This window comes from Dama dama, chromosome 20 (genome assembly GCF_033118175.1).
Source record: "Dama dama isolate Ldn47 chromosome 20, ASM3311817v1, whole genome shotgun sequence".
In the NCBI taxonomy this organism is placed as follows: domain Eukaryota; kingdom Metazoa; phylum Chordata; class Mammalia; order Artiodactyla; family Cervidae; genus Dama; species Dama dama.
In genome coordinates, this window is record NC_083700.1 from 22,147,156 (window position 1) to 22,169,680 (window position 22,525).

Sequence of the window (22,525 nt, forward strand, 5' to 3'; positions counted from 1 at the left end):
CCCCGCTGACTCCCCAGTTCTCAGAAGCCTCAGGAGCGGGGGGAGGAAGGTGCGTCTGAGCCCCAGGTGGCCCCACGTCCGTCAAGGTGGACGCATCCCTTCCGGCGGCAGATCCGCGCCTTAGCGTCCCTTTTCATGGCGCCAGCGGGGACCGGGCTCGATGCTTTAAATCCCACTCGGGAAACAAAGGACCCGCCCCCCCTCTGCGCCGCCCGACCCGTGCGCCCCTCTCACAGGCCTTTCACAGCAGCGCTTCTCCGGCGCCGCCTGGCACCGGGGGTTCCTCGGATTCCTGCCTCTGTGGCTGATTCTAGTCCCCTAGTTTCAGTCCAGACTTGCATCTCACGTCCACGTTTAGCAGGAAGCGCAGCAAAGGCTGAGGCTCAGGTCATTTGTTGAATTCCTTTGCCGACCAGGCCCCGCAGGAAGCGCGGTCCACGCAGATCTGACCGTCTTCATTCCTTCCTCTTCAGACTTGACATTCTTCGTGAAGGCCGGCTTTGTTTTACAATTCACAATGTCTGAAACGCCTCTGGTTTTCCTTTTATAATTTTGCAGTTCAACAGGTCGTGGAACGCGAATTGAACAGAGAGGTAAAGGCGTTTTGTCAGAAAGCCGGTGACTTGAAGGGTTTTCGTATTTACTTCACAGCAGGCCGAGTTTCTTCTCGCTGAAGGACTTTAATGCAATGTTGTCTGTGTGTCTGTCTCTGGTTTCCTTTAGAAGTGGAGCGTCTCAATTTGGGGACTGCATGTGCCGTTTTCTCCAGCCGTGGCTTTCCTCTTCTCGGGGCGGCCGGCGCTGCCTTCGCGTCTGAGGTTCACCGGCTGAGACCCCGAGGAAGGCGCGGGCCGCGTCCGGGCCGCAGGGCTCCTCCTGGTTGCGCGGGGACTCCGAGCGCGGTCGAGGGTGAGCCCGCCCGACAGCACCCTCACTCGCCCTAGAGGCCTGAGTTCCCAAAGAGGCGGACTGGAAAATGGCTTTAGATGAGGGCGTTTCTTTGAGATTTCCCCTTGCTTTCTTCCCCTGCAGGTCCTAGATTTCAGCTCCCACGTCCAGACAGAGGAGGGGATTCATCGTCTTCTGTCGCGTCCGGGACGCTGACGCCCCACTTGGACGGGACGAGGGTGCGGTGGTCCTCTCCCCGTCAGGGTGGGCGCACAGCGGACGCCCGAGGGACCAGAGACACACGGCTGCCTGCGGCAGAAATGGTAGGCGCAGGGTTTCAGAGCCCGCGAGTGGAGCGCGCTGAGGCGACGGATCCATCCCCTGCCCCCGAAGATGTGACAAAGCGCAACGACGGCCGCCCAACGCCTGGATCAGAGATTCAGCCTCATCCAAGAAGTGGACAAGGGAGGTTCCGCAGGTCGTGTGGGAAGACCTGGAATCCAGGTTTGGTGAGAGGTCAAGCTCTCTTTCTGAACCTGTTTCCTTGTGAAGCAGGGGCCACTTGGTTCTCAGCTGGTGATGGGTGGCTCCATTTACTACCTGATCTTGACCTGATTTCGGGGCCTCCTCTGAGAGCGGCACGAGGACCGGCTGCTTTTCCTCCTCGATCAGCTCAATCCGCAGAGCCTGACCCTCTTTATCATTGTGTCTTTGGCTGGAAACCGCGGTGTGGAGTTGAATTCGTTCCCTTTTGTTCTCTGACTCAAATCAGATTGTCCCGCACTTGTGCTGGAGTGAGGGAAAGCGAAGTGTCTTCACAAGGGATGAACTTCTTGGTTTTCAGAGAGATGATAGGTGTCACAGGTAGAGACGATGTAGGGCCCAGATGAAAAGGTGAGGGGATATCAGGAGGTAAAAGTATCCTGCAGTCAGCTTTGTCCTGTGCCCTCCTTGGATTCACTGACTGTGGCTTGTTCTCCAAGGTGACTCAGAGCAGAGAAAGGTGGGCTGGTTGTCGGCCCTGTGGAGCTTTCCGGCGGTGAGGAACTCTTGCCAGATTTCTTCAGTTCAGTAGCGACCCCAAGGATGGCAACACACCAGGCTTCCCTGTCTTCACCAAAGCCTGGAGTTTCTTCAAACTCATGTGCACTGAGTCAGTGATGCCATCCAACCATCTCATGCTCAGTCACCCTCTTCTCCTCTTGCCTTCAATCTTTCCAGCATCAGGGATTTTATACTGAGTCAGCTCTTCCCATCGGTGGCCAAACTATTGGAGCTTCAACTTCAGCATCAGTCCTTCCGAAGAATATTCAGGAATGATTTCCTTTAGGATGAACTGTTTGGATCTCCTTGCAGTCCAAGGGGCTCTCAAGAGACTTCTCCAACACCACAGTTTAAAAGCATCAATTCTTTGGTACTCAGTTTCCTTTATAGTCCAACTCTCACATCCATACATGACTACCGGGAAAACCATAGCTTTGTTTAGATGGACCTGTGCCGGCAAAGTAATACCTCTGCTTTTTAATGTGCTGTCTATGTTGGTCAGAGCTTTTCTTCCAAGGAGCAAGCGTCTTTTAATTTCATGGCTGCAGTTACCATCTACAGTAATTTTGGAGCCGAGAAAATAGTCTGTCACTGTTTCCATGGTTTCCCCACCTATTTGCCATGAAGTGATGGGACCAGATGCCATGATCTTCGTTTTTTGAATGTTGAATATTAAGCCAGCTTTTTCACTCTCCACGTTCACTTTCATCAAGAGGTTCTTGACTTCCTCTTCGTTTTCTGCCATAAAGATGGTGTCATCTGCATATCTGAGGTTATTGATATTTCTTGCAGAAATATTCATTCCAGCTTGTGCTTCATCTAGGCTGGCATTTCACATGATGTACTTTGCATAGAAGTTAAATAAGCAGGGTGACAACATACAGTCTTGACATACTCCTTTCACAATTTGGAACCAGTCCGTTGTTTCATGTCCGATTCTAACTGTTGTTTCTTCACCTGCATACAGCTTTCTCAGGAGGCAGGTAAGGTGGTCTGGTATTCCCATCTCTTGAAGAATTTTCCACAATTTGTTGTGATCCACACAGTCAAAGTCTTTGGCGTAGTCAATAAAGCAGAAGTAGATGTTTTTCTGGAACTCTCTTGCTTTTACTATGAACCAACGGATGTTGGCAAATTGATCTCCGGCTCCTCTGCCTTTTCTGAATCCGGCTTGCACATCTGGACGTTCTCAGTTCACATACTGGGAAAACCTCACTGTGAGAATGTTGACCATTACTTTGGTGACATGTGAGATGAGCGCAATTGTGCAATAGTTTGAACAATCTTTGCCACTGCCTTTCTTTGGGACTGGGATGAAAACTGACCTTTTCCAGTCCTCTGGCCGCTGCTGAGTTTTCCAAATTTATGGGCATCTTGAGTGCAGCATTTTAACAGCCAGGCCTCCCTGTTCATCACAAGAGTTTTTTGAATGTTCTTCCTAATGACCCCTGAGTTATAAGTAGTCCAGTCTGTCTGGGGAGATCACTTACATAAAATTGCTTGTCCTGTGTGAGCACCAGGCATTGTTCCAGGATCTTTTTAAAACTTTGTTTTCTTGGCCTCAGGCACTTTCTTCATAAAATACCCTTTTCATTACTCTGCTGAGTACTTGAGGGAGACCCATTCATATCCTAGCATTCTCTCTCTCTCCCACTCTCTCTCATCACTAGACCTTTCTTCGTGTTTCTTTTCATTATTATTAACTTTTCTTCGAATATAGCTGTTTTATGATGTGTAAATTATGATGTGTTAATAGCACAGTGAATTGGCTATACACATACATATATCTCCTTTTTTGTGGATTTCCTTCTCATTTAGGTAACCACAGAGCATACAGTAGTTCCCTATGCCATACAATAGATTCTCATTTGATATTTATTGTATACATAGCATCAATAGTGTATATAGGCAAATCCTAATTTCCCAATTCCCCCAACTCCCCTTTCCACCTTGATGTCCATACCTTTGTTCTCTAGTTCATTTTTGGAAATAAGAATCACTGGATCTTTGTCCTGTGAACTCTAGCTGATTGCTCTCCACCAGCTCTCAGCTTCATCTCCAGAGTCCAGTAGATTGACCTCAAATCTTCCTCTTGGTTCCCAGGCTGGGAACTCACTGAAAGCAGGAAGCTGGACCCATGGCAAGACTCATCTTGTTTGTTGGTCGCCTCTCAAGGCTTGCCATCCTTTGCTGCCTGAATTCCTGTGTCTTAGAAACCAGTATTTCATGGTTTTTGTCTTTTATTCCTTTGGAAGTGGGACAAAGGCTGAGAGTGAGATTTAGGAAGGAGGGTTAATCTGATTTCTGTCACTGCACCTTTGCTAGAAACTGAAGGCATCCCTTTATGTTCTTAGTTTTCCCTAAATAGATGTTCTAATTTATATTCCAGTGTATTTTGCCAACTCAAGGAAAGAGTCTTTTTCTTCATGGTCTTGCCATCACAAGAAATTGTCAGTACTCATGTCTGTTACTCTAACAAAGGAATTTGTGCCCTACTGACTCAACTTAGTGGGAGGTGCATTGAAAAGACGATGTGTACATTACCCAGAGATTGCACATACTCAGCAGCTAAACTTCCAAGCTGATCGGAAAGTATTCTAATAATTATAAGTGTTTATAGTGGTGACCCAGTAATTCACTCCAGAGAAGACCAGCCAGAATGACTCTGGAGAGCTTCTTGCAGAGCAGCTTATGGATTACAGGAGTTTAAAGAAAAAAAAAAAAAATACTCACTGGTTCCAGACATTTGTCGTCTTACCTCCCCTTTATGAGTTGTATTTTGGCTTAGGTTGGATATGGGCAGCATTATTTCTACCGTATTTAAAAATTCTCCAGGCAAAGATTATACATTAATTCAACCAATTTGATATCAGTCAAAGAACTTAAAGTTAGGGTTCGCGCAGGGTGTGGGCCCCTGGCTGCCACCACCACCTAAGCCACAAGCTAATGAGGGGTCTCCCTCCGGTACAGGTGCATTTGCAAGCCCGAGGCTGTCTCTGAATGATATCTCAACAGTACGTGGCTACATCTGCAAAAATTATCTCATTTGAGACAAATTGTTGCAAGCTACTTAATACTGAACCGATAATGCATCTTGTGCAAACCTGGATCCTGAGAATTATTGGGTCAACTTCCACTGATTCCTCAGTTGAAGCTCCTGAGGAAACAAGAGCTCTTTGGATTTTCTGTACTCAGTTGAGGATGTCTCTAGGTTGTAGGACATTTCCCTCTGCCCTTCTCTTTCCCTCTTGGAGTGTGTGCCTTTCTGTCTCTCTCTGTCCCTTATACTCTAAGCTACTGTGGATCTTACCCATTTTCCAGGACTGTGGATTAGGAGTCCCTCAATCAGGAAGCACTTTCTAGGTGCTCACCAGGTACCAGGCCCTTCTCCAGGAAAACTGCTATATCAGGAGCAAAGTCAAGGTCCCACTCCTTGGTGCATTCACACCAGGAGGCATCAAAAATATGATTCACACACACGCACACACACACACACACACACAAGAATCACAGCAGGAGAACAACCTGTCATGTTCTTCTCAGGTTCATCTGCCTGCCAGCGCATAAGGACCCCAGCACTGAGTAAAAAAAGAATTACATAGCACATGGGAAAATGGGTGACTTGAGATCTAGAAGGCAGGTAACTAAGAACCAGGAATTTTTTTTTTTTTTTAAATAAAGGAGTACCTCAGATAAGCAACAGGTCCTTACTTAGCTTAGAGAGTCCATGTGTTGTACTCATCTTCAAGTGACATTATGGCTACATTCAGGAACATCTCCTAAGGGTACCCACACATCCTCTTAAGCTGTTAAGCTATAGCCCTTCTATATATAATCTATAAAAATATGGGCAGCATTATTTCTACCGTAATTAGAAATTCTCCAGGCAAAGATTATACATTAATTCAACCAATTTGATATCAGTTAACGAACTTAAAGTTAAGGTTCACGCAGGGAGTGGGCCCCTGGCTGCCACCACCACCTCGGCCGCTGCTGCTGTCATCGCCTTCATCCCTCGTCCCCGGCCCCCCCCCCCCCCCCCCGCCATGGCCAAGGAGGTCTCTGCGGCACATCCTACACTGAAGATGATTTCTACTGCCCCGTCTGTCAGGAGGTGCTCAAAATGCCCGTGCGGACTGCGGCCTGTCAGCATGTTTTCTGTAGAAAGTTTCCTGACTGCAATGAAAGAAAGTGGAATACATTGTCCCCTCTGTTGTGGAAGTGTGACTAGAAGAGAGGGAGCATGTCCTGAATGGCCTTAGACCTTGAAAATATCATGAGGACATTTTCTGGTAGCTGCAGATGCTGTGCAAAACAGATTAAATTCTATCGCATGAGACATCATTACAAATCTTGTAAGAAGTATCAAGATGAATATGGTGCTTCTTCTATCATTCCAAACTTTCAGGTCTCTCAAGATTCAGTAGGGAACAGTAACAGGAGTGAAATATCTGCATCTGATAACACAGAAACTTACCAAGGGAATACAAGTTCTTCTGGGCAGCCTACCTTTAAGTGTCCTTTGTGTCAAGAATCAAATTTTACCGGACAGAGTTGACAGGATCATTGTAACAGTAACCACCTATTTCAGATAGTTCCTGTGACGTGTCCTATTTGTGTGTCTCTTCCTTGGGGAGATCCTAGCCAGGTTACTAGAAATTTTGTTAGTCATCTAAATCAAAGGCATCAGTTTGATTATGGAGAACTTGCGAATCTTCAGCTAGATGAGGAAACCCCGTATCAAACTGCTGTTGAAGAATCTTCTCTAGTAAACATCTGAAGGCTGTAGACACCTCTGCATCTTTGTACCTGCAAGTGCCATCTTTAAGAAGAAAACTACAGGAAGTCACCATTTCAATAACTTGATGTGTATATTAATAAAAGTAATTCAGTCTATTGTTTTAGATTTTTAATTCAATAATAAAGGTGGGCCATGTAAAATCTTAATTCTTTTGATAAGTTAAAAGATAAATCTTAGGACATTATCTTTATAAACATTAAAAGGATTATATTTCATTAGTGGTGAAAAGAGAATCCCTATTGTACTTATCTTTTTTGCATTACGTGTTCTTGAATTTTTCCTTACTTTTGAAATTTGGTGCAGTTCCTCCCATTGACATTATTGCACACAGGTAACACAGTACCAAATTCTGAATGATGTGATTAATATAAACCTAACAAAACTGAGCCAGTTATTTGAGTTGCAAATGGAGACTTGAAGTGCTAAATGAAACAATCAAAAGAAAACTTTCTAAAATAGAGATTCTAGCTGCAGAATTCAACTATAAGAAAATTGTATTTATATAATATTTAGCATTTTTGAAGACTAGTGAGATTTCTTTAATAATTTTAACTCTTTAAAAAGCAAAAGCTCACTGTATAGATATTTCCTTTTGGCTATTAGAAGGAAATATCAAGAGAAAAATGGATTTCTTTGGTGGACAGTTGGTAATGTCAAATCTTGTTTGTTTGGCTGACTGATTTCTAAGCCTCAAGTACAGTAAGCTGAATTACAGCTCTTTGGCCTCAGAATTTTCAATAACAGAATTGCTGGTTAGCTATGATGAACCTTTTATTACAAACTTGCAGTTGGTGATACTACATTCTCTCTCTATATTTAAATGAGAGGTTTGACTTCATCTCAATTTAGAAACTTGTTCAAAGCTCAAGATGTGTATGTATATATACATGCACTTTTGTATGTGTATATACACATGTAAGCATGCAATTTGTCTGGTTATATGCAGAATTTCTATTAAGATTTTTTAAAGGGACAAGTAATATGCGGTTGATGTGTTTATCTGAGTTGATTAAAATTTTGTATGTTACCAAAATTTTTAAAGTAACAGTCAAATGCTAAGTTGTCTACTTGGCTACTCTGACACCTTAAAAACTGAGTTTATACACCTACACAATTATATGTTTACATGGTGCTCATTTGTTATCTTAAAGATAATGCGGGACTATAGGAGTGAGATGGATCCTACCAGCCACTCTGTTTCACTACATTTCAGTCAAAATTGAGTTCATTCTTAGTATTCATTAAGGAAAGTCATAAAATAACTTGTACTCGAAGGCCCAAATCACAGAATAAAGCTGAAGAGTGGATTAGCTGACATTCCATACTAATATAATTGTTTATGCTTTCTTTAAATTAAGTAACTAAAAGAACATAAAATCTCAGAAGTAGTTTGCTGCTAATATACACATATGTTGTATCAAAAGGTATATTTTGGTTTTGTTAAAACCCTTGTTGACTTTTCTACAGTGAATTTTTTGTAACTTGATTTAATAAAAATGTTAATTTTGAGAAAAAAAGAACTTAAAGTTAATGATAGATCTTAAAATTGCAAGTTGAGCCGAATTGTGGCAGATAAATGTAACTTAGAATCACATATTAGATGATAGCTAAAAACATTTACCCCAAATTAAAAGGGGAATAATTAAGTCACCATGATTTTGAGAATCAAAAAACTTAACCTTGATTTAAAAGATATTATATGGTATACTTAATTTACTGGGACACATAATTTTAAAATTTATAAATAATAATAAATCTGAAAGTTACCATGAGGTAGTTTTTAGACCAAAATTTCAAGCAGTGTGGGGCATACCAAGAGTTATCTCTGGGAGCGTGACAGGACAAATATTTTCTATGTAATTATACATCAATTATTAGAATTCTCTAGAGTGTTAAAAGTATTTGAGGTTCATCCTTATTATCAACTTGAATGTAATTCTTGTTTGCAGCATGGAGAGCACTAATTTATCTAAAGTTAAACCTTTTTTATATTCCTGAGTTACATTTCGGTAAAACAAAGTTAAAGGGAAAAAAAAAAGAAAAAAACCTCACATGGTTGCTAGTCACTGAGATGGAAAGGGTGGTTCAGAACTCCGCTTTGGAGAGAGGCAGAACGACGTATGTGTGGGAAAGCAGGGTGCCTCTGTGCTTGAATTCAGAGTGGACCTGGGACTGGGTCCAGGCCAGAACACAAGACTAAGCATTATTGTCACAGGGCAGCCACCCAACCGAGCGCAGCCACACAGCAGCTCTGGAAAGCTTTTGAGAATATGCCCCTCCCTTCGCAGCATTTCCCATCTGGTTCTCTCAGCCTCCAACCACAGGGAAGGACTCTTCACCCCTGTGTCCTGACAGAACACTTGATGCTCCGTGCAGGGCACAGGGAACCAGGCAAGAGCCAAGGGGGCAGCTGCACTGCCTCGACGGGTTTCTAGCAAAGGAGCGTGGAAGTCCCATGGACAGAGGGGCCTGGTGGGCGAGAGTCCAAGGGGTCGCAAAGAGTTGGACAAGGCTGAGCCAGTGAGCACGAGCAGCAGGCGGTTCCACCACTCAGACGGAGCCAGAGCACACCTGATTGCCCGCCAAAGCAACCCTCAGGAGGCAGAGGGCAGCCGGTGCCGCGGAGGGCGGAGGATGAAAGCCTAGACCGTCCTGGGAACAAACGGCATGAGTGGCCCGCGCTTGAGAAAGAGCTGAATAGAACTGCAACTAGGCAGTCGTTGCGGACTTCCCCTCAAGAGCGGCATTGGTGGTTCAGTGGTAGAATTCTCGCCTCCCACGCGGGAGACCCGGGTTTGATTCCCGGCCAATGCATCGTGGTCTTGCTTGTTTTGGGCTTCTCTGGTGGCTCAGAAGGTAAAGAATCTGTATGAGGAGATACAGGAGACCTGGGCTGGGAAGATCCCCTGGAGAAGGAAATGGCAACCCACTCCAGTATCCTTGCCTGGAGAATCCCATGGACAGAGGAATGCTACAAGGGCTGGCAAAAAGTTCAAAAAGACTGAGCAACCCAGAAGAGAACAGATTTCAGGTTCCCTAAGGGCCAAGAGGGCCCTCTTCTGGACGGTAAAGCTGTTCCCTGGCCTTGGAAGACAGGTCCCAGGGAAGTTAGCTTTGAGAGGGACGCCAAAGGAAAGGAACAATCCTGAGATATCGGCACATTACTACCAAGTGATGTCGTAACTCTTACATAAAGAAAGAATGTGATGGCACCTGGGCACTTAGGTACAGAATATAGGATGTGAGTATTCTTGCAAACTTTTGGTATCTTAGGAAAGCTTTTGCTTTAGGTTTTTAATGAATTTTTGGAACTGAAGCCTCACATTCTCTTTGAATGGAAACTCTGTTAAGTAGGACTCTGGGTTTACCATGCCAGGAGGAAAGAGTGGAGGCCAGAGCTGACCAGCCTAGGTTGTTCATAGCATCTGAGCTCCAAAAGCCAGCGTGAGGTCCAGGACCCTGAGGCGGGGACTCAGCGGCATTTAGAAACTCTGTGCAGAAATGTTCTGCATTGGACCTTTAAGCAAAATACAGTTCCGATGTGGGCAGGAAGAGAGAGACTTGTGTGAGTGCAGACGCTGGAAGAAAGAAGGTTTTCCCTGACCGGGAATCGAACCCGGGCCGCGGCGGTGAAAGCGCCGAATCCTAGCCACTAGACCACCAGGGAGCTGTAGACAAAAATGGCTTATTTAGCTTCAGGTGAAAGGTGAGTGCAAGATGACCCTTCAGAAAGTCAGAAAGCTGGAAAGGAAATGTCGCAGCGGCCCAGGGCTATGTGCGAGGCTCCCAGCCCTGCCCTCGCAGCTCATCGGCCTTCGCCTCTCCTGTCCTGGGCGTCGCTTTTGCTCCGGGGCAAGGACACAAAGTAGCGGGCTGGGTCCCTCCTGCTCTCGCTCTAGCGCGGCGTGCTGCCGAGCCCAGGTCTTGCTCTATGCGTGAACCTCGGTTTTCTTTGGAGTCAGGCTCGGTGATGAGTGGCGGGTGATGAGCGGATCCGTCCACCTCCAGATCTCTGCCCTGGCTTCGGGGCCTCTCGGAGAGCTGAATAAACTTCCAGGTGGTCACCAACTCTGCCTACAGCTGCGTCCCCTGCCTCACCCCGGGCCTTTCGCGCCTGTCGGTTTTGCCAATGAAAACGCACATCTTGGGAAAAAGAGAACGAGGAGCTCCGTTTCCGCCGGGTTTCAAACAGGGGACCTTTCGCGTGTGAGGCGAACGTGATAACCACTACACTACGGAAACGGGACATTTTCCACTTCTGAACACTGTATCCAAGAAATCCCGAGGTCCCGCCACCGCTTTCCACACCACCGACTCTTAACTCTGAGAGAGGGACCTTGACGCCCCTAGCTCTCTCAGGCACGGAGACGGCGGCCCCCGAGGGCCCTGCTTTAGGGTTCCTCCTCTCCCCTGAAGTGAGGACCCTCGCGCCCCCACAGGCTGCCTTCGGGGTCCCGCACCCAACGCAGAATCCTCAGACCCTCAGCTGCGCAGCCTGAGTTCAGGGGTCGCCCCCGCCGACTCCCCAGCTCCCGGAAGCCGCAGGAGGCGGGGACTGGGGGCGCTCGAGGCCCAGGAGACCCCGCAGCCCAGCGGTGTGGACGCCGCCCCTCCCGCGCTGCGGACCCGCGCCTCGGTGGCCCTTTCCACGGCGCCGGCGGTCAGCGCTCCGGGCTCTCAGGAATGACCGAGGCTCCCAGTCCACCGGGGAGCCGCCCTCCCCGCTGCCCCTTTGCACCTGACTCCTGCGCTCTTTCTCCGCAAGCCGTTTCGCCGCAGCACTTCTCCGGTGTCCTCCTGGCAAAAAGGAGTCTCTTTGGTGTTGTCTGAAATATCACCGCACCGTCCCTGGGTGGGCTCGAACCACCAACCTTTCGGTTAACAGCCGAACGCGCTAACCGATTGCGCCACAGAGACAGCAGTACGCGATGCTTTTGGACTCCCTTTGGAGTAGACACTCATTCCCGGGTTAAACACTCTGGCCCCCAGAGAAACGATGCCGTTTCCCTGCCCACTACCCGCTACAGATGCCAGCGCCCCCAGAGAATCCGGGATCCAGGGCTCGAACCTTCCGGGCCTGAACCGAAATAGATCCAAGAACAGTTGAACACCGGGTTGGCTCTCATGATGGCCCTGCCCGTTTCGTCGCCTACACCCGATGAATGAGAGTTGGCCCCCCCTGGCAAAGGCCTCCGGGTCTGTGCTTTGGTTTCCTGTGTCCACCAGGCGGTCCACCAGAGTGGGCTACCCTGGGAGCTCAGACTGCAAGAATCCGTCTACAATGCAGGACACCCTGGCTCAATCCCTGATTTTGGAAGATCCCCTGGAGAAGGGAATGGCCACTCACTCCAGTATTCTTACCTGGAGAATCTTTGGACAGTGGAGTCTGGCGGGCTACAGTCCCTAGGGACACAAAGAGTTGAATGCCACTGAGCGCCATTGACTTCCCTGTGAGTGAGTATAGCTGGTTTGTCTGAGCATTTTCTTTAAATGGCTAGTTTTACTCACATTGTAAATTTAGCAAATAGACACTTGTAAGAATAACTTACCCCTCTCCAAATCAGAAGTATATGAAGAATAAAAGAAGCGTTCTCCTGCCTCCACTCCCACTCCACCGCTGACACGCTTTATATGTTACACGTAAGAGGTGGGGGCGGCTTAGGAGTGTAATCAGCCCTATGAGGAAACTGAGGGACCCAGGAAACCCCGCTTCCTGCCCTGACATCCGTCTGCCCCCTCTGGGCTATGATCGGAAAAGGGTGAAGGCAAAGAAAAGGAAAATAACATTCTTATTTGCAGAAATTTTACCTCAAGATGGGACACTCTGGTCACCTAGGCAGACTATGTGGTTGGTGATGGAGAGCTAAGGGGGTCCTCCCTGGCACAAAACCCAAAGTGGATTTCACCTCATTTTCTGAGGTGACAGTGAGCTGCATCGATCAAAGGAGAGGAGCAGAGAGAAAGCAAGAGGGATGAGCACCTGCGGGAGTCAACCGTATTGGAGTCTCCTCAGGGCCTTAGAAGAACTGCCCTGAGCTTATGGGTGGGACGTCTGGAGGCTAAAGAAGCGGATACGGTTCTCTGCCGGCGGAGGCCAGATGGTTCCAGAAGGGGTTCCATGGTGTAATGGTGACCTCTCTGGACTCTGAATCCAGCGATCCGAGTTCAAATCTCGGTGGGTCCCTTCTGTCTAATTAAAAGAACACTTTTTACTCCCCTAATGGGATCTGCCTTTCGGCTCCCGGGACCCGCAGCGGCGTGGTTCTCACGGACACGGCGGACAGATGTGGGACCGAGCCGGGGCGTCCTCGCTGGACGCGGGCGGCTCTGCCCATCCCTGCCCACCAGATCCCGGCCCCTCCAACGTCCGCCCAGGGGCGCAGCGACCCCGCCAGTGCCGCCCCCTCGTCGGGTCCCCTGGGTGTCTGGCGTAAAAGGCAGAGGCTGAGCCCACGGAGTCCCGCCCCGCGAGGGGGCTTCGCACCGCAAGGCTTCGCACCGTCGACTCTGTGAGTAAATGGTTGCGGGCATGACCTGCGATGTCACATATTCACGTATAAGATGATACCTAAAAACATTTACCCCCACGTTGAAAGGGGAATATAAGTAACTATGATTTCTATAAATAAAAGACTTAATCTTCGTTGAAAAAATATTATATGGTGTATTCAATTTTCTGTGAAACAGAATTTTGAATTTTATATATGGAAATATGTTTTGGAATTAGAGTTTGCTTAAGAGAAACAAAGCACTACAGGAAATTTAGGCAGTTCACTTTCATTAGGATTTTGAATAGAAAATAAATCCAAGACTTCTACAATCTACAGTAGTATGGCACCAATATTTTCCACATTTTTAGAAAATCTGAAAGTCAACATGAAGTAGTTTTTAGACCAAAATTATTAAAGCTGTGTAAGGCATACCAGGAGTCATCTCTGAGAGTATGACAGGACAAACATTTTCTATACAATTATACATCAATTATTAGAATTATCTAGAGTGTTAAAAGCATTCAAGATTCATCCTTACTATCAATTTGAAATTTTTTCTTGTCCATAGCATGGAGAGCACTAATTTATCCAAAGCTAAAGGTTTTTTATATTCCTGAGTTACATTTCAGCAGAACAGAAAGTTCAAGGAAAAAAAAACCCAACCCACATGGGTTCTAGCAAAGGTGGTTCACTCCCCCACTTTGGAGAGAGGGAGAGTGGAATATGTGTGGTAAAGCAGGATGCCTCTGTGCTTGAGTTCAGACTGGACCTGGGACTGGGTCAAGGCCAGAAGAACACAAGACTAAGCATTATTATCCTGGGCCTTAGACCCAGCTGACAGCACCCGCACAACAGTCCTGGAAAGCTCTTGAGGGTATTCCCCCTTCCCTGGACGTGTTTCCCATCTGGTTCTGTATTCCACCAGTCACAGGGAAGCATTCTTCACCTCTGTGTCCTGACAGACACTTTATCATCCCTGCAGGACACAGGGAGCCAGGTGAGAGTGAAGGGGAGAGCTGCACTCACCCGATGGGTTTCTAGCAAAGTAGCGGGGAAATCCCATAGAAAGAGGAGCCTGACTGGCTACAGTTCATGGGGTCGAAAAGAGTCAGATATGACTGAGCCAGTGGGGATGAGGACGAGGGGTTCCTGGTGAAACCAGGTGCTTTGATCAGATGGATCAAAGCACCACTGACTGTCCACCTAAGCAACCTGCAAGAGGCCAGACGGCAGCCGGTGCTGCGGAGGGCAGAGGATGAAAGCCTAGAGTATCCTACAAGCACAGGGCATGACAGGCCTGCACCTGGAAAGAGCTAAATAAAACACTATCTAGGTTATTCTTTTAAAAAGCCTCTCAGTAGGGGCGTTGGTGGCTCAGTGGTAGAATTCTCGCCTATCACCCGGGAGACCTGGTTTGATTCCTGGTCAATGCATTGTGGTCGTGTTTGTTTTGGGCTTCCCTGGTGGCTCAGATGGTAAAGAATCTGCCTGACATACAGGAGACCTGCCTGATATGACATACAGGAGACCTGCCTGATATGACAGGCAACCTTTATCATTCACATTCCTCCCCTCTCCCTTCTGATCTCCTTTGTTTGGCTGCACCCATTGGATTCCACGGGCAAGAAGACCTGGAAATGCTGGTTGCCAAGGTCAGCCACAAGCACACGGATCAGGGGCGAAAGGTAGACAGGGAGCCAGGAACCAGGGATGGCAGAGAGTGTTTAACCCAAATGAAATGAGCCCAACACTCAGGGGGCCTCCTATTAGTCCTCGTGCCACTACTTACCTTCCTTTTGACCTTGGGTCAAGTCCAATTTGCTAGGCAAATTTTACAAGTGTCATAGGAAAGAAATAATAAGTACTTCATAAAGCTATTGTGTAGATTAAATGAGATAATCAAATAACACAGCTGGCACAGAAGGTGGCCAATATTAAGTATGTTTTGGTAGGAAACAACCAAAGATAAGCTGGTACTTCCGTCTGTTTAACATTTGAATACATTTTTAAATATTTCAATAAATTTTGTCTTTATGAATGTAACATCCATTCACAAAATAAATGTATATTAGAGAATAGAAAATTTTAAATGGAATTTATAAAACATATGCCCACAAAAGGGACTTGCTTATAGTAGCTTTGTTCATAATAGTCCCCAAATTGAAAACCATTCAAATGTCCATCACCAAGTGAATAGATATAATTGTGACATATTCACTCAAAGGAATACTACTCCTGAATAAAATGAAACAAATTCCTGATACATGACAACAATACGGATTAAAACATCACCCTGAGTGTTGAGAAGAGTACATATTCTGGGGAGCCACCTATGGGGATTACTAGATGAGCCAAACTAATCCCTAGTGAAAAGAACTAGATCATTGAGTACTTGGGACAGGGAGTGTTAGGGGGGGTTGACTGCAAAGGGGCACAAGAGGCTATTTTGGAATACTGGAGATGCTCCTGAACAGGGTAGTGGTTCCATGGGTACATCGACTTGTCAAAAGTCATTGAACTCGAAATAGATAGATTGTATTATTTTAAAATTAATTCTTAAGATATTTGATTTTTTTAAAAAATAATAAGAAAAATCATTCCAGATTTTAGTAACTTAATTCAATCACACTCTTTATTTTTATTAGCATAGAGGGTTCTTTTAGAAATGTATGTCTCTTAAGGTCAACAATTTGATTGAAAGTTCAACAGTTTCTTCATTTTTGTGTTTTTTTCATTCAATTTATACACTAGTAAATTGAAATACTTTAAAGTTGGAATAGATTCTATAAAAGCTCAATCACATAAAAGCATATATGTGTGTATATATATATATATATATATATATATATATATATATATATTCTCCTCTCAGTTGATATTCCTAAATGACTCCATTATCATTTACCTACATTAACAGAAGTTACTTTTGAATTTAAAGTGTTTCAAAATTTTACCTATTTGTATTTTCTGCATCATTTCAATTTTTTAAAATAACATATAGAGTGTAGGAGCTTCTCAAGTGATACTAATGGTAAAGAACGCACCTGCCAATGCAAGAGACACAAGAGATGTGGGGTCTATCCCTGGTTCAGGAAGATTCCCTGGAGGAGGGTATGGCCACCCACTCCATATTCTTACCTGGAATCCTCTCATGGTCACAGGAGCCTGGCGGGCTACAGTCCATGGGTCCCAAAGAGTCAGACAGGACTGAAATGACTTAGCATGAACCCATGCACTTTTGCTACAACTTAGAATAATGTAAAAGTAGATTTGAAGGAAAATGTGCAAAGATGTTAACAGCAGTTCATTCTAGGAGGTGGGGCTACAGATGACTGCTTATTTTCTTCTTTAGATGTATTTAACATTTTTAAATTTTAAAAAATGAATGACCTGGAAGTGAGAGAACAGAAGCACTATGAAAGAGGTATTGGAAAGGTGAGAGGAAAGCACAAAAGGGAGGAAAAACCTAGTTCTTGCAGAAGGTGTGTTTAAGTTGGGGATTCAAGGGGAGCAGCTCTTGGAATAAGAAAGGTGTTTGGGAGACAAGTGGGTCATGAGGATACTGCAGTTTTATTCATGTCACATGACTCCTCCTTGGTGTTTTGTGAAAGAAATATATAGGCTTAAATTTCTTGCCAAACATTTTTACCATTTGTGTTCCTCTTTGACCAGCACCATATCCTGTGGAGCCAGGCAGGCTCCGGTTCAAATTGCTGCTCTCAGATCCCACTCACTGCTTGAGTGACTAGATAAGTTATTTAACCTTCCATGCCTCAGATTTCTCATATGTGAAATGAGGATGATGATATGATAGAAGCCGGTTGAAAGGATAAAGTGAGTTCATCCATTTAAAACTCGTAGACAGTGCCTTAGCACATGGCACTTTGCATGTCACCATTGAGTGTAAGCTCTTGCATTTTGGCGCTACACTGCATAAAGTCTGGGTGTGGCTTTCTTTTAAGTTACAGATATCTTTCAGTGGCAGTGGATCTTTCAAGAGAGAGTGAAGGAATCCCGTCTGACCAGCAGTAACCTCCTGGGCTAGTGGAATCTGCCAGTTTACTAGTTCATCTGACCAGCTCATCAAAAGGGGAACAGTAGTCCAATTCCTTGCTTCAGAAATCCCCCAGTTAAAAAAAAATGAAGGTTTTACAGTGAAAAACATTCCTATACATGACATAAGACCCAGAATTTTACATAACAGATATATATATATGTATATATATTTATGACTACATAGAAACATAAAACTAATATACAAGCAATGGACCTTACTATATGTATATCTGTGTATATACACCACACACACACACACACACACACACACAGACAAGGACGTACATGCAGGTAGTCTCTGATCCTCAGAGAGGATCTCTGGAGGAAAGCAGGTTGACTGAGAATCCTAGAATGCATCAGAGTAGGCTCATCATCATCACCCTGTAAACTCCTTTTACCTATGAAATTTCCTCCACTGTTTATAGGACTCTCTATTTAACCTTTTCCATATATGTTCCCAATTAATTTGATTCTATCCTTTTCCTCCGTTTTCCCTCCATTTTTCCTCCATTGTATCATAGAAAAAGCAAGAGAATTACAGAAAGTTATCTATTTCTGCTTCATTGACTCCACTAAAGCCTTTCACTGTGTGGATCACAACAAAATATGGAAAATTCTTCAAGAGATTGGAAAAACAGACCACCTTACCTGCCTGCTGAGAAACCTGTCTGCAGGTCAAGGAGAGATCAAATCAGTCAGTCCTAAAGGAAATCAACCCTGAATATTCACTGGAAGGAATGATGCTGAAGCTGAAGCTCCCAACATCACTCCACGCGGCAGGCCTCTACTGTGTGTTTAAAATATGAATCTGAAAGTCTGGGGGAAAAGTGAAGTTGTTTCCGCCCGGTTTCGAACCGGGGACCTTTCGCGTGTTAGGCGAACGTGATAACCACTACACTACGGAAACTGCGCGACCACTTGTCCTTAGCGACATATTCAAGAGCTGCATGCTTGAACACACCTGACCGTCAAATTTTCAAAGGAAGCGGACTCTGGAAACACAGGCAATTAGTCAAGTAAGGATCTGCCGGTCTTGAAAAGCCCTGATGAAGGGTTCCTCGCCTCTCCGCCTCTCCCGGAGCGAGGTCCCTGTGTGCCAGCTTTGCGCCCAAGCGCAGAGGTCGCCCCCGCTGACTCCCCAGTTCTCAGAAGCCTCAGGAGCGGGGGGAGGAAGGTGCGTCTGAGCCCCAGGTGGCCCCACGTCCGTCAAGGTGGACGCATCCCTTCCGGCGGCAGATCCGCGCCTTAGCGTCCCTTTTCATGGCGCCAGCGGGGACCGGGCTCGATGCTTTAAATCCCACTCGGGAAACAAAGGACCCGCCCCCCCTCTGCGCCGCCCGACCCGTGCGCCCCTCTCACAGGCCTTTCACAGCAGCGCTTCTCCGGCGCCGCCTGGCACCGGGGGTTCCTCGGATTCCTGCCTCTGTGGCTGATTCTAGTCCCCTAGTTTCAGTCCAGACTTGCATCTCACGTCCACGTTTAGCAGGAAGCGCAGCAAAGGCTGAGGCTCAGGTCATTTGTTGAATTCCTTTGCCGACCAGGCCCCGCAGGAAGCGCGGTCCACGCAGATCTGACCGTCTTCATTCCTTCCTCTTCAGACTTGACATTCTTCGTGAAGGCCGGCTTTGTTTTACAATTCACAATGTCTGAAACGCCTCTGGTTTTCCTTTTATAATTTTGCAGTTCAACAGGTCGTGGAACGCGAATTGAACAGAGAGGTAAAGGCGTTTTGTCAGAAAGCCGGTGACTTGAAGGGTTTTCGTATTTACTTCACAGCAGGCCGAGTTTCTTCTCGCTGAAGGACTTTAATGCAATGTTGTCTGTGTGTCTGTCTCTGGTTTCCTTTAGAAGTGGAGCGTCTCAATTTGGGGACTGCATGTGCCGTTTTCTCCAGCCGTGGCTTTCCTCTTCTCGGGGCGGCCGGCGCTGCCTTCGCGTCTGAGGTTCACCGGCTGAGACCCCGAGGAAGGCGCGGGCCGCGTCCGGGCCGCAGGGCTCCTCCTGGTTGCGCGGGGACTCCGAGCGCGGTCGAGGGTGAGCCCGCCCGACAGCACCCTCACTCGCCCTAGAGGCCTGAGTTCCCAAAGAGGCGGACTGGAAAATGGCTTTAGATGAGGGCGTTTCTTTGAGATTTCCCCTTGCTTTCTTCCCCTGCAGGTCCTAGATTTCAGCTCCCACGTCCAGACAGAGGAGGGGATTCATCGTCTTCTGTCGCGTCCGGGACGCTGACGCCCCACTTGGACGGGACGAGGGTGCGGTGGTCCTCTCCCCGTCAGGGTGGGCGCACAGCGGACGCCCGAGGGACCAGAGACACACGGCTGCCTGCGGCAGAAATGGTAGGCGCAGGGTTTCAGAGCCCGCGAGTGGAGCGCGCTGAGGCGACGGATCCATCCCCTGCCCCCGAAGATGTGACAAAGCGCAACGACGGCCGCCCAACGCCTGGATCAGAGATTCAGCCTCATCCAAGAAGTGGACAAGGGAGGTTCCGCAGGTCGTGTGGGAAGACCTGGAATCCAGGTTTGGTGAGAGGTCAAGCTCTCTTTCTGAACCTGTTTCCTTGTGAAGCAGGGGCCACTTGGTTCTCAGCTGGTGATGGGTGGCTCCATTTACTACCTGATCTTGACCTGATTTCGGGGCCTCCTCTGAGAGCGGCACGAGGACCGGCTGCTTTTCCTCCTCGATCAGCTCAATCCGCAGAGCCTGACCCTCTTTATCATTGTGTCTTTGGCTGGAAACCGCGGTGTGGAGTTGAATTCGTTCCCTTTTGTTCTCTGACTCAAATCAGATTGTCCCGCACTTGTGCTGGAGTGAGGGAAAGCGAAGTGTCTTCACAAGGGATGAACTTCTTGGTTTTCAGAGAGATGATAGGTGTCACAGGTAGAGACGATGTAGGGCCCAGATGAAAAGGTGAGGGGATATCAGGAGGTAAAAGTATCCTGCAGTCAGCTTTGTCCTGTGCCCTCCTTGGATTCACTGACTGTGGCTTGTTCTCCAAGGTGACTCAGAGCAGAGAAAGGTGGGCTGGTTGTCGGCCCTGTGGAGCTTTCCGGCGGTGAGGAACTCTTGCCAGATTTCTTCAGTTCAGTAGCGACCCCAAGGATGGCAACACACCAGGCTTCCCTGTCTTCACCAAAGCCTGGAGTTTCTTCAAACTCATGTGCACTGAGTCAGTGATGCCATCCAACCATCTCATGCTCAGTCACCCTCTTCTCCTCTTGCCTTCAATCTTTCCAGCATCAGGGATTTTATACTGAGTCAGCTCTTCCCATCGGTGGCCAAACTATTGGAGCTTCAACTTCAGCATCAGTCCTTCCGAAGAATATTCAGGAATGATTTCCTTTAGGATGAACTGTTTGGATCTCCTTGCAGTCCAAGGGGCTCTCAAGAGACTTCTCCAACACCACAGTTTAAAAGCATCAATTCTTTGGTACTCAGTTTCCTTTATAGTCCAACTCTCACATCCATACATGACTACCGGGAAAACCATAGCTTTGTTTAGATGGACCTGTGCCGGCAAAGTAATACCTCTGCTTTTTAATGTGCTGTCTATGTTGGTCAGAGCTTTTCTTCCAAGGAGCAAGCGTCTTTTAATTTCATGGCTGCAGTTACCATCTACAGTAATTTTGGAGCCGAGAAAATAGTCTGTCACTGTTTCCATGGTTTCCCCACCTATTTGCCATGAAGTGATGGGACCAGATGCCATGATCTTCGTTTTTTGAATGTTGAATATTAAGCCAGCTTTTTCACTCTCCACGTTCACTTTCATCAAGAGGTTCTTGACTTCCTCTTCGTTTTCTGCCATAAAGATGGTGTCATCTGCATATCTGAGGTTATTGATATTTCTTGCAGAAATATTCATTCCAGCTTGTGCTTCATCTAGGCTGGCATTTCACATGATGTACTTTGCATAGAAGTTAAATAAGCAGGGTGACAACATACAGTCTTGACATACTCCTTTCACAATTTGGAACCAGTCCGTTGTTTCATGTCCGATTCTAACTGTTGTTTCTTCACCTGCATACAGCTTTCTCAGGAGGCAGGTAAGGTGGTCTGGTATTCCCATCTCTTGAAGAATTTTCCACAATTTGTTGTGATCCACACAGTCAAAGTCTTTGGCGTAGTCAATAAAGCAGAAGTAGATGTTTTTCTGGAACTCTCTTGCTTTTACTATGAACCAACGGATGTTGGCAAATTGATCTCCGGCTCCTCTGCCTTTTCTGAATCCGGCTTGCACATCTGGACGTTCTCAGTTCACATACTGGGAAAACCTCACTGTGAGAATGTTGACCATTACTTTGGTGACATGTGAGATGAGCGCAATTGTGCAATAGTTTGAACAATCTTTGCCACTGCCTTTCTTTGGGACTGGGATGAAAACTGACCTTTTCCAGTCCTCTGGCCGCTGCTGAGTTTTCCAAATTTATGGGCATCTTGAGTGCAGCATTTTAACAGCCAGGCCTCCCTGTTCATCACAAGAGTTTTTTGAATGTTCTTCCTAATGACCCCTGAGTTATAAGTAGTCCAGTCTGTCTGGGGAGATCACTTACATAAAATTGCTTGTCCTGTGTGAGCACCAGGCATTGTTCCAGGATCTTTTTAAAACTTTGTTTTCTTGGCCTCAGGCACTTTCTTCATAAAATACCCTTTTCATTACTCTGCTGAGTACTTGAGGGAGACCCATTCATATCCTAGCATTCTCTCTCTCTCCCACTCTCTCTCATCACTAGACCTTTCTTCGTGTTTCTTTTCATTATTATTAACTTTTCTTCGAATATAGCTGTTTTATGATGTGTAAATTATGATGTGTTAATAGCACAGTGAATTGGCTATACACATACATATATCTCCTTTTTTGTGGATTTCCTTCTCATTTAGGTAACCACAGAGCATACAGTAGTTCCCTATGCCATACAATAGATTCTCATTTGATATTTATTGTATACATAGCATCAATAGTGTATATAGGCAAATCCTAATTTCCCAATTCCCCCAACTCCCCTTTCCACCTTGATGTCCATACCTTTGTTCTCTAGTTCATTTTTGGAAATAAGAATCACTGGATCTTTGTCCTGTGAACTCTAGCTGATTGCTCTCCACCAGCTCTCAGCTTCATCTCCAGAGTCCAGTAGATTGACCTCAAATCTTCCTCTTGGTTCCCAGGCTGGGAACTCACTGAAAGCAGGAAGCTGGACCCATGGCAAGACTCATCTTGTTTGTTGGTCGCCTCTCAAGGCTTGCCATCCTT

General features: G+C 46.3%; 4 non-coding genes and 1 pseudogene across 4 annotated transcripts; 2 read left to right on the forward strand and 3 right to left on the reverse strand.

The window, feature by feature from the left end:
• Window positions 1-5,978: 5,978 nt before the first annotated feature.
• On the forward strand, window positions 5,979-6,744 carry LOC133040163 (E3 ubiquitin-protein ligase RNF138-like; annotated as a pseudogene).
• A 2,732-nt stretch (window positions 6,745-9,476) lies between these two features.
• TRNAG-CCC (transfer RNA glycine (anticodon CCC)) lies at window positions 9,477-9,547 on the forward strand. Its single transcript has one exon. It is a non-coding gene; the product is annotated as a tRNA-Gly (tRNA).
• Window positions 9,548-10,328: 781 nt separating this feature from the next.
• On the reverse strand, window positions 10,329-10,400 carry TRNAE-UUC (transfer RNA glutamic acid (anticodon UUC)). Its single transcript has one exon. It is a non-coding gene; the product is annotated as a tRNA-Glu (tRNA).
• A 1,176-nt stretch (window positions 10,401-11,576) lies between these two features.
• TRNAN-GUU (transfer RNA asparagine (anticodon GUU)) lies at window positions 11,577-11,650 on the reverse strand. The gene has a single exon. It is a non-coding gene; the product is annotated as a tRNA-Asn (tRNA).
• A 6,464-nt stretch (window positions 11,651-18,114) lies between these two features.
• Window positions 18,115-18,187, reverse strand: TRNAV-AAC (transfer RNA valine (anticodon AAC)). Its single transcript has one exon. It is a non-coding gene; the product is annotated as a tRNA-Val (tRNA).
• Between the last annotated feature and the right edge of the window lie 4,338 nt (window positions 18,188-22,525).